The following is a 16232-nucleotide window of genomic DNA, read 5'->3' on the forward strand; positions in this document are numbered from 1 at the left end:
AGGCTTAAAATCAATTTGACTTCAGAATTTTTTTTTCTGGTGCATTCTCTTCTACTGTTTTTGTTTTTGTAACCTATATTGTTTTCTCTTGCAATCGCACAACTTTTTTAATTCTTCTACAGCTTTGAAAATAAGTGCAGTTGAGATAAAGGAAAGCTCGCAAAGAGATGTAACTTGAGATGTCTTCGTAACGAGTTCACGTCCGTTTTAGACTTTTCCTATATATCTTTTATTGTACCTTTTGCTCTTTGATGCGTGTGTCAGAACAACTTCTTGTGCAAGAACTTGGTTTTAGTTTTGCGTTGACCACTCGTCTTAGTATTCTTTGGCCTTGCCTCTTCACCTACAGCATTGCAGTGATTCCTCTGGAGTTAACTGTGCAATTAGTTTTCTTCGGTTAAAAGATGCGCATCGAGAAAGTTAACATGCCTGTTAAAAAAGAAATTGGGCAAGAATTCAATGCAAACGAGCAACTTGAAACTATAGAGCTAATGCAGAACTGGAAGTAAGATATTTCATGTAAGTAAACAAAGGAGCAATCCTTTTTTCGCAAATCTGAATGCGAAAAAAAAAAAAATCTGAATGCCGATTCCGGCTGCGGCGGCTAGAATTTCTTTGGAGGAGAAATTCTAGAGGCCCGTGTACTGTGCGATGTCAGTGCACGGTAAAGAACCCCAGGTGGTCGAAATTTCCGCAGCCCTTCACTACGGCGTCTCTCATAGCCTGAATCGCTTTGGGACGTTAAACTCCATTAACCAATTAACCATTAACCAAATCAAATCTCAATGCGTCCTTGAAAAACAAGCAGCTCGAGGCTTAACTCAATACGTATGTTGTCCCACTTAACCATCTTTCCTTTCCTTACCTCAATGTAAGGCTCATGCCAATTCCAGTCAATTACATGAACTAAAATACTTTTGTCGCATTCGAATTTGTACGAACACGGTCACTATTTCTATGTCGCGCTTATATGATATATGCTTTGCTAGCTGATTGCATGCTAGCGGTCCTTAGCACTGGTACGCGATTGAAAAAGGTTCTTGAAAAACACTTGTGCCAGCCAGAGCTTCGCTATTGTACTCTACGTTTATCCGCAAGAACCCGTCGCGGTGGCTCAGTGGTTACGGCGGTCGGCTGCTGGCCCCAAAGACGCGGGTTCGATCCCGGCCGCGGCGGCTGAATTTCGATGGAGGCGAAATTCTAGAGGCCCGTGTGCTGTGCGATGTCAGTGCACGTTAAAGAACCCCAGGTGGTCGAAATTTCCGGAGCCCTTCACTACGGCGTCTCTTATAGCCTGAGTTGCTTTTGGACGTTAAACCCCAATAAACCAATAAACCAAACCTTATGCGCAAGAGTTGATCTGATACTTTGTAGACTTACACCGTTTTCCCTAGACTGAGATGATATTGATAAACTAAAGTTTCTCGGCCGCATTTAATCCATGCTATTAGAGGACAGGTTCATAGGTCTTGCGATATAGTAAGAGTCGCGATCAATGCGCATTACTCTGTAGTGAATGATTTAAGCCGAGCGGTAGACGGATGTCTCATTGGCATACATTGAGAAAAAGAAGCGGCGATAGCATACGAATGAGACGGCTTTCGCTACTATAGTCACGGCAGCGATGCTTCAGGCTTCGATTTTGGATTCATAAATTAAGTTCTCGGTCGCTGTCTGAGCACGTTATTAAATTAAATGTTTAAAATGCAGACTCGATCTCTTACTTCTCCAGCTCGGTCTGGGAGTACGTGTTTCGAACCATCGTATTTCAGGTCGCGCTAATATTTTCGTTTTTTTATTTCCTCACCCGCTCTCTTTATAGAGGTTCGTATTTATTCGCAGATACATGTCCGACCATTGCGAGCAGAGAAACCTTTTGCCGTTTTCGTATTCAGCTGGTTGTTTTTGTAGTCAAAACTGGTGCATGTGCACGGTAACTTAGTTTGTGTGCATTACCAGGACTGCTTTATTTCCATCAACGCTCGTATCGCATACGCCGAGTCTTAAATGTGGTTTGGCTGTATGAACGTCTAACCTAAAAAGTGAAAATCATTGTGGATGTTTGGAGCTTCGCTTTTGGTGTTGGGATTTATTTGAGTATTTTCAGTTCCCAATGAGACTTCACAAAGGTAGGGATAGAGCATAAATGAAAAAAAAAAAAAAGATTGGCTGACTGGCGGTCTTTGGGTAGGTAGGTAGGTAGGTAGGTAGGTAGGTAGGTAGGTAGGTAGGTAGGTAGGTAGGTAGGTAGGTAGGTAGGTAGGTAGGAAAGACTTTTATTGCTCTAGAAAGGTGCTAGTAGCAGACGAGAAAGAAGTGGTCCATCTTCCTTCTTCTCACAGGGTCGGTGCCCCTATTCCAGGGCTCCGCTGAGCTTCGCTGCTCGTTGGGCGTGCTGGATCAGACCTTGTTGGCAACCCAGATCGCCGCTGGAGAGCCGGCTCTCCCACTGTTCTGCACTCGGTTCTTTGCGAAAGCTATCGTTCATACTGCATTCCCACGTGATGTGGTACAACGATGGTTTGCTGCCACACCACGGACAAGTGTCCCGATATTGCGTCGGGTAAATCTTGCTGAGGATATGCAGGTTTGGGAATGTTCCTGTCTGCAATCTTCGCCAATACACTGCCTCTAGTTGATTTAGATCAGGATGAGGCGGCGGATAGCGGATCCGTACCCCCTTATAGTAGTTGAGAATGTCTGAGTACGTAGTGCCGACTCGGTCAGGTAGATCGTCCGATTGGGAGGAAGCTCGGCTCGTATACCCTCGAGCTACCTCGTCGGCACGTTCGTTCCCCGCTATGTCGGTGTGTCCTGGCACCCAGTAAATGCTATGTGTGACTTTTGGTGGGGTCGCGCTCTGGAGGAGTCGGAGCGCGGCGCGACCTATGCGGCCGTTCATGTAGTTATGGCACGCTTCTCTCGAATCTGTAAGGATGGTAAGGGACACGTTGCTTCGATAACCGGCTACCGCCGCTAGAGCTACGGCCAGCTCCTCCCCTTCGGTTACCGTGCAATCCCTCACTGAGGCGCTAGCTAATTCCTTTAGGTTGGAATCAATAACTACCGCCATTGTGCTGTTATGTGAGCTTCCTGTATACGGAGCCGTGTCCGTGTATACCGTTGTGGATTTTGTAGCTAGATTTTGTTGTACATACCTCGCCCGGGCTGCCCTACGGGCCGCATGCAAGTTGGGGTCCATGTTCCGGGGAAGGGAGCGAACCTTTAGCGTCTGGCGAATTGCGTCCGGTATGCTCGCAGTACGATTCTCGATTTCCGCAGTTCCGCCTAGCCCCAGTCGCCTAAGGAGCGAGCGCCCCGTAGGAGTCTGCTGGAGCCTAGCTAACTGCGTGACCAGTTGGGCTTCTTTGATCTCTTCGAAGGTGTTGTGAATTCCAAGAGCCAGTAGTTTTTCGTTGGAGATGTTCATTGGTAGATGCAGGGCTGTCTTGTGAGCTTTGCGGAGTATGGTATCTGCACTGTCCACGTCTCCTTTGTTGAGGTTGAAGTACGGGAGGGCGTAACCCACGCGACTGACCACCAGGCTCTGAACCAGGCGCAGGGTATCCCCCTCTCGCATGCCGCTCCGCTTCTGCGACACGCGCGTGATCATTCTGGCGACCTGAGTGGTCGATTGCTTGAGAAGGCCGAGCGTATGGCCGCATCGCTGGTTGCTCTGCAGCCACATTCCCTCGTATCTTGTCTCGTTCGGGAATTAGCTGCTTCTCGATGGGTTTGACTATGACAATATAAGAGTGAAGAACAGGAATGCAACGGTTTGGTTTGGTTTGGTTTATGGGGTTTAACGTCCCAAAGCGACTAAGGCTATGAGAGACGCCGTAGTGGAGGGCTCCGGAAATTTCGAGGAATGCAACGGTATTTTTTCTTGACGATATTATGAATTTGACTTCTATACCTACGACAATCACAAAGAAAACTGGGAAGTGCTTGGCGTACCGTTGATCAATGAGCTTTGAAAAGATGTGCTCAGAACACAGCGCCGTGGGGACAGCTGAAGGGCAAATAGACGAAATTCCTGTTAATTTTTCTCAGTGGAGAAATTTTTGATACCAGCAAGAACTGTGGAATCAATGTTGGGCACCAAATTTCCGAAAGCCACACGGGCGCTGGTATCACATGTCGTATTGTGTAACGTGCACTTATGAAACTTGCGCACGATAAGGCACGCCTCCACAAAACGCTTGCGAAAGGCCTAAGGAACACCTTGGTTCGAGCAACAAGAAAAATAAGGGCAAATGCAACGCAGTAGCATACAAGGCAATACAATACAATACAATACAATACAATACAATACAATACAATACAATACAATACAATACAATACAATACAATACAATACAATACAATACAATACAATACAATACAATACAATACAATACAATACAATACAATACAATACAATATTTTATTCCAAACAACGTACTATGGGAGACAAAACTCTCCAGGACGTGCGACAAGTGATTTTGCTGAATAGCTGTCATGTTTTTTACGATCACCTGCCTTCACTAGCACACGTCACAGCACGCAAGTACAACTTCCAACTTGACAAGTGTGGCCTCCAGCAAGCGGATAATCACAGAATTATGAGCTTCGGTTGCCTATGACTCATCCTGGAGACTTTTGTCCCCGCCAGTACATAGTGTACACATTTCAGGTGAAGGGAGAAAAAGCGGCGTAACAGCGGCTTGATGATGCTCACCATCGCCTTAGGTGTGCTCGGCAGCGCTGTGCTCCGCAGTGTCATGAAATATTAGCAGTCATAATGATTATAAGGAAGGGCATAGATTCAGGGAACACGAGGAGTCTCAACAGTCAAAAAAAAAGTTTTTTACATACATACATACATATTTATTTTGTCATATTTACACATAGAAGTATGTGTGGCCGCGGAAGCGCAAGACAGGGCGCTTGTGGGTGGGCCACGGCAATCAAACAAAGTGCAGACTCAGTACAGACAAAATTACATGGTTCGTTAAAATTACATGGTTCGTTATATAAAGGAGAGAAAAAAAGAAAAAAAAAACTTATATTGATAGGAACAACAATCACACTTGCACACACTGAAAAAGTTGGTTAATTACATATATTAGGAGGATACAACAAAAAAAAAGCAACCGTGCTTCTTAACACATGTCAACAAGACCTTCAGTGTGTTTCGAGCCATTATGTCAGTGTACCGTTTTAAAGTTCTAGACGTAACTAGCCAGGATTTTACTTGTGATTTGACCTCTTTGAGAGTCTGGAATGATAGTATTTTTATTGGAAGCTGGTTAAAACGGAAGAGGATGTAGAACATTCGGCACCCTTTTCCATAGCGTGTATATATCTTGGGAAGTTTAAACGGCTCTGCTTTTCTTAGTATTTTAGGTTTGTTTACAGGAAGCTTAAAGTTATTAGAAAACTAGTTTCTACTAATTACTACATGTGTAAATAAATCTTGAATGAAGTACACATCAGCTGCGAGCATTCTTTCAGCAGCGAGCATTCTTCGACTTGAGTTGCGACTTGAATTTTTTTTTCGCATTTCTGAAGAGCTGACAATAAGCAAACACATAAAAACAACTTTAAGAAGAGGTTAACAACACGAAAACGAGGAAGACATTACGGAAGCATTTAGAGAAATCTCTTTGAGGATATGGTTGAATTGTTATCTCTGGTGAAACCAAACTCGTTCAAAGCATATATTGTAGGACTGCTTTTTGAAGTGAAATTTGTGCATCTGCTGTGTAGTTCAAATACGTTACAGTTGGGGAAAAGTAGCCGTAGTGTGGCGTGCCCAAGCGAGGTGCTTTATTCGTGTGTGCTTATTTGTCCATCGTTTTAGTCTTGTGTCAACTCGATGACCACACCGACTACGCGCGCATCGGCTGTGCCCCATCTCTTGTGCCTGTGTCCATTATTCGTGGATTCGTTAGGGTGACGACGTTGGGCGCAAAATCGGGAGAGCCTTCCTAAAACAGCTGGGGCTGCAAAACACCTGGACGTTTTGCCGTTGCCGGGCGCAAGCAATGGCAGCGGTTGGTTTATCGCAATCCCTCAACATCCAGCTTCCAAGTTTACCTGAACAGGTGGGTCTTTCTACCAGGTCCACATTGTCCGCAATGGCCTAAATCCACCTGGCCAGCAGTCTTAATGGCCAGCGCAGTGTTTAAGTTAGTGGCTATTACTATTAGACGACTCACTAATCATGAATTCCTTAAAGAAATAGCGAGGCAGCGACTTTCGCTAATAGCGAAAACTGGTACATTATATTATCGCGTTTGCCTGAGGCTAGATAAACCAAAGGGACTGCTAATCTGTTATTTTTGTTCAGCTGCTAATCATTGTGGAGACGTGACATTGTCCATCGTAGAAAAAGAAAAAAGCTCTCTAATAATTTTCCCACTGTGCATTTCCTGCTTGTCCCCAAGAAAGCAAAACGCGAGGACGCAAAAAATGCGCGCACACACACACACAACTCGCCCAGAAGCCACCGCTGCTTTCTTAGTTTTCGGGCGGAGTAATTTACGCGACTCTTTGTCGTCGGAGTCGATGTGCCGTTTCTCGCTTACATCGTCCCGGGAAAAGACGTTCTCCTCCCCCAGATGGGCCCAGCGTATACGTAAGGTGCACGCGGGAAGAAAGCTAGTATACCGTCTCGGAAGGCATTAACGCCACCGTCGCCGGGGAAATGTGCAAGCTCGGCAGAGAGCGCATCGACGGCGATCAAGCGAGCGAAAGTGCCGTGTTGTCTCCTCCTGGACGTATTCCTCGTGGGACACTCGCGAGGCACGGAGGCTGGCGAGGGATCTGCGTCCTTGCGTGACCTGCGCGCCTCCTGGCCGTTCGGCGGCCTTGCAAGGGTACTGCGCTAAGGGCAGAAACGGGTGCGCCCTCCGAGCCAAGACCTTTTGCTCCTAAGCTCAATCCGTCCGTACATAGCAACTGCGTACGTTTCTCCAGCGGCGACTAGGAAGCAGGAAGCAACGAATCGGGCGGTGGCTCAGATCTTAATAATGACTGTCTGGGGAATCGTTCGGCCCCGCGTGAGCTATAGGGCCTGGACCTCCCTATAGCCTTGCCTGCCTGCCTTGGCGATGCGCAGGGCCCTTTCTCGCGCCATTCTCCATTCGCGATGGCTTCCGGAAACGGGGTTGCGAGAGTGAAATAATGTTGCGAGCCTTTCTACGTCGACACGATGGGCATATTTCTTATCTTTTCGTTCGTATTTCGTACTATTTTCTTCGGTATTTTTTTCAGTTCTTGCCGCAAGGGAGCTCTGATTTTTCTCGATTTCGGCCGTATTACTCACAGTACGAATCGTGGGTTGTTTATTCGTGGAACATAACTATGTCTGTTTTGTTCTTCAGATCCGCGTCAGACTAAATGAGCCGTGCTGTTCAACACGACAAGGAAACACAGTTTCGCTGTATTCATCTTACAGCATAACTTAGCAAATTTTGTAATATTCCATTTTATTTAATTTTGTCAAATGCTTTTTCTGACAGTCCAGCTTGTCGGTTGGCTAGCCGCTGGCTAGCAAGCAGTGCTTTAATTTGGCGTTCTGGTCTTTGTGTTGTCGAGAAAGCTTTATTCATTTTACTGGGTTGAGTATAATCATTTTTTTTTCTGGCATTCACGTCGCAATAAAAAAAAAAATTAGGAGTCACTTTGGCGACTAAAGTGGTGCAAGGCGAAAGCCTTAGTACAGCATTCTGTCAAGAATGTGGTTGTGAATGATGATTGAAGTGCTGCCAGCGAATGACGCGTCCATTGGCTGTCTGCGTGTGTTACTGATGTCTGGTTAACATGTTAAGCTTCGCCTGTAAGAGTGGAACGCGACAGCGTCTTGCAACGCTGCCAGGGAGTCCACAGAACGCCATCGACAATTCGGCTGTACGCCTTGCTGGACGGTAAATTTATTTTTTGAGGAAAGGAAATGTATCTATCTCGCATATCTGGGTGGACACCTGCACCTCGCCGTAAGGGAAAGGGGGAAGATGGGAGTGAACGAAGACGCCGTATTAGCTAGACGCGCCTTTGTTCATTCCAAACCATTCAGCTGGCATTACGGAGTGGCTAGCCTGCTCGTATCGCACTCCGGAGACCCTGGTTCGATTCCCCAACTCGACCAATTTCGTTCTCGGTTTTATTTATTTATGCGGTCTAACTAGAAAGGTTAATTAGGCTATTTCATATTTATATTATTGTATTTCTATCCATCGTGTTCTGTCATTCGCCTGTCAATTGTTGGAACTGTTTAGGATGTTCGACACAACGTATATGAAACGAGCAACGTCGAACTGAGTGGGGAAGTGCGTGGTGGTGGAGCGAACGCGGTTTCGTACTTATCTGTTTATTTCAGCAGCGTCTTCTTCCGCGGACGCTGTTGTCGCTTAATTAGGCTAATTGATTAATTAAGCAATTAACTAAACTCAGTCCAAGTTAGTTGGAGCATCACTATACGATCCCTTTGATTGGTTGCATGCATGGTTACTAGCCAAAGTACAATTGGCCCCATTTGAAATTCGCGCACTGTGACGTCACGAGCATTTCGACCAATTGAAAAGCGTGACATTTTCTGTCGACAACTCCTGCTTACAACGATGAGGCATTAAAGGCTTCCGCCTTAAAATGGCTGAGGCTTAACTTGGTTAACCCTGGTCAGATGCGAAGCATATTGATGGCTAGGCTTGATAATACATGGCTTTCCTTGGTTGAATACTTGGTCATTTTAATACAGCCACTAGAAGCCTTCGTCGTGGGGGAAGACAACGGCATGGCTACAGCGGAACGCCGACTAACCCCGAGACGCGCGTTGGGTGAGCGCCTGGATTGCCACGGAAGCCGCGTCCGCCTGCCCGGTGGAGCGAGCGTTTCACCTACACCGAGTGTGAACGCGCGTTCGAAATGCGCGGGAATGCCGCTCGAGGACATTCCGATGTCTGTGCGATGGCATCGTTCTCCCTCTCCCAGCGCGTGACGGCGATCTGTCGTGACGTCATCTGTCACGTGGTATGTCACGTGGTGTGACTTCACTGTACCACGTGGTCTGCACGGCGTGTAACCACAGCGACGGCGCGAGGTGGACCCCCGTCTTCCTCTGTCGTGACGTCATGTGTCACGTGGTATGTCACGTGGTGTGACGTCACTGTACCACGTGGTGTGCACGGCGCGTAACCACGGCGAAGGGCTGTAGTGTACCTCTAGTAATATGCTTCGCATAAAAGTTAGGTAGTGGCTTATCTCTGGTGACCTGGATATACAAGCGAAAAGCTTCAGTTATGCTTGGTTTGACGTCATGGCTGTCGCAGTTCGGGCACAATGCACTGGGAGCACCACGATTACGGTGGAGGCGTTCGGCCATCCACACACTGCCTGTACGGAGGCGGAGGAGGAGACAGAAAGCGGCGCGGTTAAAACTGCCCGCAGGAATGCGGAGAGGAGGGTTGGCAGCTGCGACGCGGGCAACACGCGGCTGCAACGAAAGGTCAAACGGTGGCCGCGGAGTGAGTGAGTGAAAACTTTATTGTATCTTTCAAGGGATTCGCGGTTGTGAAATCTCCGTCGTCTTCTCTGGCGCTGGCGACTTCAGGCTTCTCGTCAGCAAGGGTGGGCCCCTATTCCAAGGCTCCACTGAGTCGTGCTGCATCAGTCGCGTGCTGCACTAAGGCCCTTTGGGTCGCGAGCTCGCCGCTGGTGAGCCGACTCTCCCATTGCTCCGCACTCGGGTGTTCGTGTTGGTGGAATGCTTTGTTGCGTTCGCATTCCCACGTGATATGATAAAGTTTAGGTGTGGCATCGCACCAAGGGCAGGTGGCTCTGTATTGTGTCGGGAACATCTTATTAAGTATGTGTAGGTTAGGAAAGGAGTTGGTCTGTAATCTGCGCCAGCCGGTCGCTTCCTCCTTTGTTAAGGCTTTGTGTGGTGGTGGATATCTAATTCTAGCTCCCCTATGCAAGTGCAAGGTCTCTGCGTATCCCCCCTCGCAAGCCTGTAGGCGGAGCTCCGGAGCATTTGACTGCCCTGCTCGGAATGCGTTACCTCGAGCTAGGCTGTCTGCCCTTTCGTTCCCCACTATGCCCGCGTGGCCCGGGATCCAGATTAGGTTATGCCTGGGTTTCTCCTAGGCGGAGGTTACCCCGCTGAGTATTTTAAGGGCTGTTCTGCTGATCCTGCCCCTCGTGTAGTTCCTACACGTCTCCTTCGAGTCCGTCAGTATGTTGAGAGATCGCCCCGTTTTGTAGCCTTCTGCTGCCGCCAGCGCAACGGCAATCTCTTCGGCCTCCGCTGTGCCGGCGACCTTTGCCGTGGCACACGTGATCATGTTTCCTTCCTTGTTTACCACTACCGTCGCGGCTACGCGTTCTCTCTCGCGCGGATATACGGCAGCGTCTGTATATACGGTGTTGTCTAACTGGGCTAGCGTTCTCTCCACGTACTCGGCCCTCGCTTTTCGTCTGTTTTCGTGAAGATTGGGGTCCATGTTTTTCGGCAATGGTCCTGCGTTAATGGTTTTCCTAAGGTGGTCCGGTACGTCCGCGTATCTGTCTACCAGTCCGCTCGTGTCCCTACCCAACCTTCTTAGCAGCGCTCGTCCCGTGGGGGTGCCTCTGAGTCTCGTGGTTTGCGTTTCCAGCAGAGCTTCGCCGAGCTCGCTGAAGGTATTGCTGATGCCTAGCTGGAGCAACTTTTCGTTCGACGTGTACTTGGGTAGGTGCAGAGCAGTCCTGTACGCCTACCTGAGAATGATGTCGGCTTGCTCTCTTTCCGCCTTGGTCGTCGCGTGGTACGGCAGGGAGTACGTGACTCGGCTGACAATTAGGCTGTTAACTAGCTTGAGAGTGTCTTCTTCTCTCATTCCATATCTCTTTTGGGAGACTCTGTTGATCATACGGCCCACCTGCTCTGCCGCCTTACTCAGCAGGCTGATGGTGTGGCTGCATTTCCGGCTTCCTTGCAACCACATGCCCAGGATCCTTATCATGTTCTTTTCCGGGATGTTGTGTCCTTCGAGAACGACCTCCAATGTCGCTTGGGTGGGATGCTTGCCGACCCTGAGGAGTTCCGACTTCTCCGTCGAGCATCTTAGGCCCCTCTCTCTGGTGTAAGTTTCTACACAAGTTGCCGCTTCCTGTAGTTTTTCTTGCTTCTCCCCGAGTGATCCTTGGGTGACCCATATCGTGATGTCGTCGGCGTACATCGCCTGTTGGATGCCCTGGATCTCCTTGAGCCGTCTTGAAAGTCCAATCATTGCCACGTTGAAGAGGACGGGCGATATGACGGATCCTTGGGGTGTGCCTTTGCACGGCGTGGGGAAGACGTCGCTTCTCAGCTCGCCCAGCCCCACGGTCGCCGTTCTGTCGCTCAGGAAGGCTCTGACGTAATCGTGCGTTCTCTTCCCGCAGTTGGTGTTGTTGATGCCCTCCATGATGGCCGCGTGGCTTACGTTGTCGAAAGCCCCCTTTATGTCGAGGGCCATGACGACGTTTTCGCCCGCCTTCGGCATCGCCTCGAGCACTTCCTCCTTGAGTTGGAGCAGCACGTCTTGCGTAGAGAGGTTGGCTCTGAACCCGTACATGCTGTCCGGGTACCATTGTTCGTTTTCCAGGTGCGACTGGATTCTCTTCATGATCACTTTCTCGTACAGCTTGCCCAGGCACGACGTTAGAGATATCGGCCTGAGGTTCTCGATCTGGAGCTTCTTGCCTGGCTTCGGAATCATCACGACGACGGCGTGTTTCCACTCCGCTGGCACTCTTCCCTCTTGCCAAAGCTTGTTGAGGTAGATCGTAAGCTGATCTATCGCCTCGTCACTGAGGTTCCTTATTAGCGAGTTCCGGATCTTGTCCGCCCCCGCCGCCGTGTTCTTCGTGGCCGATCTTATCGCCTCGACGACCTCCTCTCTCGTGATGGGTCGGTCCATGGCCGGGTTCTCCTCGCCACGGTATTCTTATCGGTAGCTCTCGACCTGATCTTTGCCGTAGCACTTGATCCGGACCTCTTCGAGCAGTTGTTCGTCCGTGCCTTCGTATTGGTGCACCAGCCTCTGTATCGACTTGCTGCCTTAGGATTTGTTTTTGCTCGGGTCCATGAGGGCTTTGAGGATCTGCCACGTTCTGGCTGTGCTGAGGGTGCCGTTCAGCGAGTTGCTGAATTGCTGCCACCCCTGCCTGGCCAGCTGCGTCGCGTACTGCTCCGTTTGCTTGGTTATATCGGCAATTTTCCTCTTTAGCTTCCTGTTGAGTTTTTGTCTCTTCCACCGCTTGGTGAGCCCGCGTCTCGCCTCCCATAGGTTGAGGAGCCGCTTGTCCACCTCCGGCGTTTGTTCCATTCTGTCTACTTCTTTCGTGTATAGGTCTTGAATTCGTCTGAGTTGTTGGCTCCACTCTTCCGCAGAACCGATGTCGCCCTCGAGCTGCTTGCAGTGCGCTCTGAAGGCGTCCCAGTCCGTCAGCCGAGTCGTGCCAATCTTCCTCCTGACGTTGTCCGCCACCGTGCAGATCCTTATTATGTGGTGGTCGCTTCCAAGGTTCTCGAGTAGGTTTTCCCACTCCGCTTGTTTGGCGCCCCTTATGAAGGTTAGGTCGGGACTCGTGTCTGGACTGACGCTGTTCCCCTGCCTAGTCGGTTGATTCTCGTCGGTTAGCAGCTCGCATCCTACGTTCTCTGCCGCCGTGCAGATGCCGCGCCCCTTTTTGTCCTCTCTGTTATAGCCCCATCTCGGACTCTTGGCGTTAAAGTCGCCCGCTATGATTAAGGTGTTTTGTCCCGCCAACTTTTTCGCCTCCGCAAAGAGCCTAATAAAGTTCCCATTTGTTTACTTGGGTGGGCTGTATAGATTTACGATATAGGTGCTTTTGGAATTTGTTTTCTTTTTGGGAATTATCTCTGTAATTGCGTGCTCGACCTGGGTGTCCTCTATTTGTGTGCTATGGCTACTACTTGTTTGCTTATGAGGGTCGCAGTGCGACCGCTTTCCTGACACGTGTAGCCCCTGAGTGTTGGGGTGTTGTTTGTTTCTTGTAACATAATTACATCCGGTGGGGTTCCTCTGGTGTATATGAATTGCTGCAGGAGGCCTTGCTTACGCTTGTACCCCCTGCAGTTCCATTGCCAAAGTTCTAGTTGTTGGTGGCGTTCTGCCATGTTTTGTTATTGTTGTTTGTGTTGGGGGTCTCTGCGCCGAACCTGCGTTCATTGAATAGTCTGTCTCTGGCGTCGTTGGTGGTTCTTTGCGTGGTCTGGTTTTTAACATAGGTTCTAAAGTTCTGTTCTTGCAGGGCAAACTTTTGTTGTGTCTGTTGCAGTTCACTTTGCATTTGCTGCATCTGTCCCTGTAGAGCCATTATGAGGTTTTTTTATATCAATGGGGTTTCCCCCTTCGTGGTTTTGTTGCGCCATGTCCATCGCCTGAGGTGGTGGAGTCGGCGTTCTAGCCGGCGAATAACCCGCCCTCATTTCTTGTTTCTCTCTGATAATGTCATTTAGTTGTTTCTTTAGTTGCCTCGCTTCCTCGCGACTTTGCTCGAGTTCGCGCCTGAGGCTCGTAATCTCTTCTAATAGTTGTTTGTCTTGTGCGGTTTGTATGTTGTTATTGTTAGAGTGCGGAGCAAAAAGTGATTTGGGAGGGCCGTCTCCAGCTCACCTTAACACCTCCGCAGCTCTTCTTCTTCTGTTCGCATGGCTGCTGCTTTTGCTGCGGCTGTTGCTTGCCGGCGTTGCCCAGGGGTGGGTAGGACCCGTCCCGGTTGGACCCTCGGCTCTGGCTCCGGCTGCTGCCGCGGCTGCTCCGGCCCGGGTCCTGGCTCTCGTCCCGGAACCATTTTGGTCTTCTTCCCCGGCTGCGGCCTCGGCTGCGCCGCTGCTGCTGCTGGGGTCCCCACCGCAGCTCGCTCGCTGACTTGAGGCGTTGTTTGCAGTCTCTCGTGCCCACCGCGTGGTCGCCGCCACACAGCAGGCACTTGGGTGTGCATTGGTGCCCTGCCGCCGGATTCTGGCATCCGCACTGCCTGCAGGTCCTGGTGTCCGGGTTCGGGCAGACGTCCATTCGGTGCCCCTGTTGGCCGCAGGCGTAGCACACCTGCCTCGTGGGCCGGTACGGGTAGCACCACATCTCCCCGCCGTAGTACAGCACCTGCTTCGGGAGAATGGGGCCGTCGAAGGTGATGACGGCCGTGCTGGATTTCACGAGCATTCTGGCTGCCAGGATCTTCACGCCTTGCGTGCGGACTCTGAGGTTGGTCTTGAGTTCTTCCGGTGAGGTTCCCGGGTCCACGCCGTGGACGACCCCGCGCAGCGTTCCTTCCGGTGCTGCCACGTGTGCGTTGACGGCGTAGCTCCTGCCCCCGAAGCTCAGCTGCATGATGCGCCTAATCTTCTGGGCCGCTTCTTCGTTGTTGGTGCTGCTGATGATGATGTTCGATCCGTTGCGCAGTCGGATGATGAGGTATTCCGCCTTACATCCTTGTTCGGTAGCCGCGACTACCGCCCGCGCCACTTGGTGCGTCTGCAGGTTCTTAACAGCGAGTCCCCTCGGCCGAAGGACTATTTTAAGGTCGTCTCTGGGGAGCGGCGGCAGTCTCCGCCTCGGCGCTCCTACTCTCTCTTTCCTCTCCGGCGCAGCTGGCGTTCCATCTGTGACCTTCGCCGCGCCTAGGGAAGGCCCGTTCCCTAGGCTCGTTCCCGCCAAAACTTGCTGCTTGTTATCGCTGCATTGGCGTCTCTTCTGCCTTCTCGACATGGCGATTTCCCAATCTGCGTCGGTTCCGCCATTGTTGCTTACTTGTGAGCGTTGCGTCGATGGGATGCTGCTTCCTAGGGCTTGGCTGCCCGCCGCCGCGGGTCCGCCTCGGACCTGTTCCTCGGGAGTCGCTTCGGTGGTGTCCTGGAGGTCTTCCTCCATGATTTCTTGCGAGTCGGCCGAAAATCTTGTCGGTCCTGTCGCTGAGGGTCGGTCGTAGCTGGGGTCGCTTGCTCGGGACATCGCTCCGGGTCTTCTTTACCTCAGGCCGAGGCCGGGGAGGCCGCGGAGCCCCGCTCTCTTGCTAAGCCTCGTTAGGCTTAACGCCTGGTACGGTGGCCGCGGAGGCGAAGCGCGCAGTTGTAGCGACAGCGAGGAGGCGACGCACATGCGCAGTAGCGCGCGGCTGCGCCGAAAGGTCAGGTGACGGAGTCGGCGGCGGCGATGGCTGCGGCGAGGAGCGACCACCTGCGCGGCGCATGACGTCACTCGGTTTCGCGTATGCGCATAACTCACCAGTTCGGCTCACGCGAAGCTCGGCTCTGACCCGCGTAGTGAAGCTTTTCGCTTCAAAATTATTGTGACAGTGAATGTGCTATCCTAAGCCCTGTGCTCCAGTTGCTATGGCGTTCTCCTGGTGATAACGAGGCTGCGGGATAGTCACATGTCAATGAAGGTAAAGCGCAAAATCCGTGGTTAAGTCAATCATCTACTGAGCCGCAGTAAACGGTTTCGAACCCGGCCGCGGTAGTCGCGTTTCGATGGAGGCGAAACGCGAAAGGCACCAGTGTGCTGTGCGATGTCAGTGCACGTTAAGGATCCCCGGGCGGTGGAGTGGTGGAAATTATTCCGGAGACCTGGGCAGAGGACGCCGTGACTAGGCACGGCCTGGACGCCACAACCGGCAACCTGAAGGCCGCCCGCAATGCTGCTGCATAATTTTGTTTTAGAGCGCAGCTCTTTAGTGCCCGTTTCTGCGTTTTGCGGCGTCGCCGTCGCCGTTGTCCGTTGTAACCAGCAGTGGACACCTTAGTCGCGCTTTAATAGAATGGAAAGTTGGGCGAGTTGGTATACGTTCATTTTGGGTGGAATAAATGTCTGTTTTTTCTGAATAAAAAATTTAGTTGTGAGTCAGCGCTCGTCCGTGTGGTTTCCTTCATCTTTGTCTTCCGTCCCTTTCGCGCTGTTTTTTCCACCCAAAATAAATCGCGCTTTAAGCTGCGAAACCAATGGAGAAGGAGCTTGGAAAGCAAAGGAAAGGCTCATAACTGCCCTCTTGGAAAAGTGGACACCTGAATCGTGCTTAAAGCTACGTGGCGGTAGTGACAGATGAGTGCTGCATGCGTTGGCATTGACAACGTTGTGCCATTTTAAGGTAAGAAAGTCGCATAACTGGCTCCCCGGGTCAGTGGACGCCTGAATCGCGCTTGTAGGTACGTGGGGTGGTGAGAGAGATGTCGGCTGGAGGCACTGACAACGTTTTTCCAG

The 16232-nt window shown here is 50.6% G+C and overlaps 1 pseudogene; it reads right to left on the reverse strand.

Moving 5' to 3' along the window:
* Positions 1-12046: 12046 nt before the first annotated feature.
* On the reverse strand, positions 12047-15048 carry LOC149340607 (uncharacterized; annotated as a pseudogene).
* Positions 15049-16232: the final 1184 nt, after the last annotated feature.

The sequence above is a fragment of the Amblyomma mixtum genome, chromosome 6 (genome assembly GCF_055824585.1).
Source record: "Amblyomma mixtum isolate Tamu chromosome 6, ASM5582458v1, whole genome shotgun sequence".
Lineage (NCBI taxonomy): Eukaryota > Metazoa > Arthropoda > Arachnida > Ixodida > Ixodidae > Amblyomma > Amblyomma mixtum.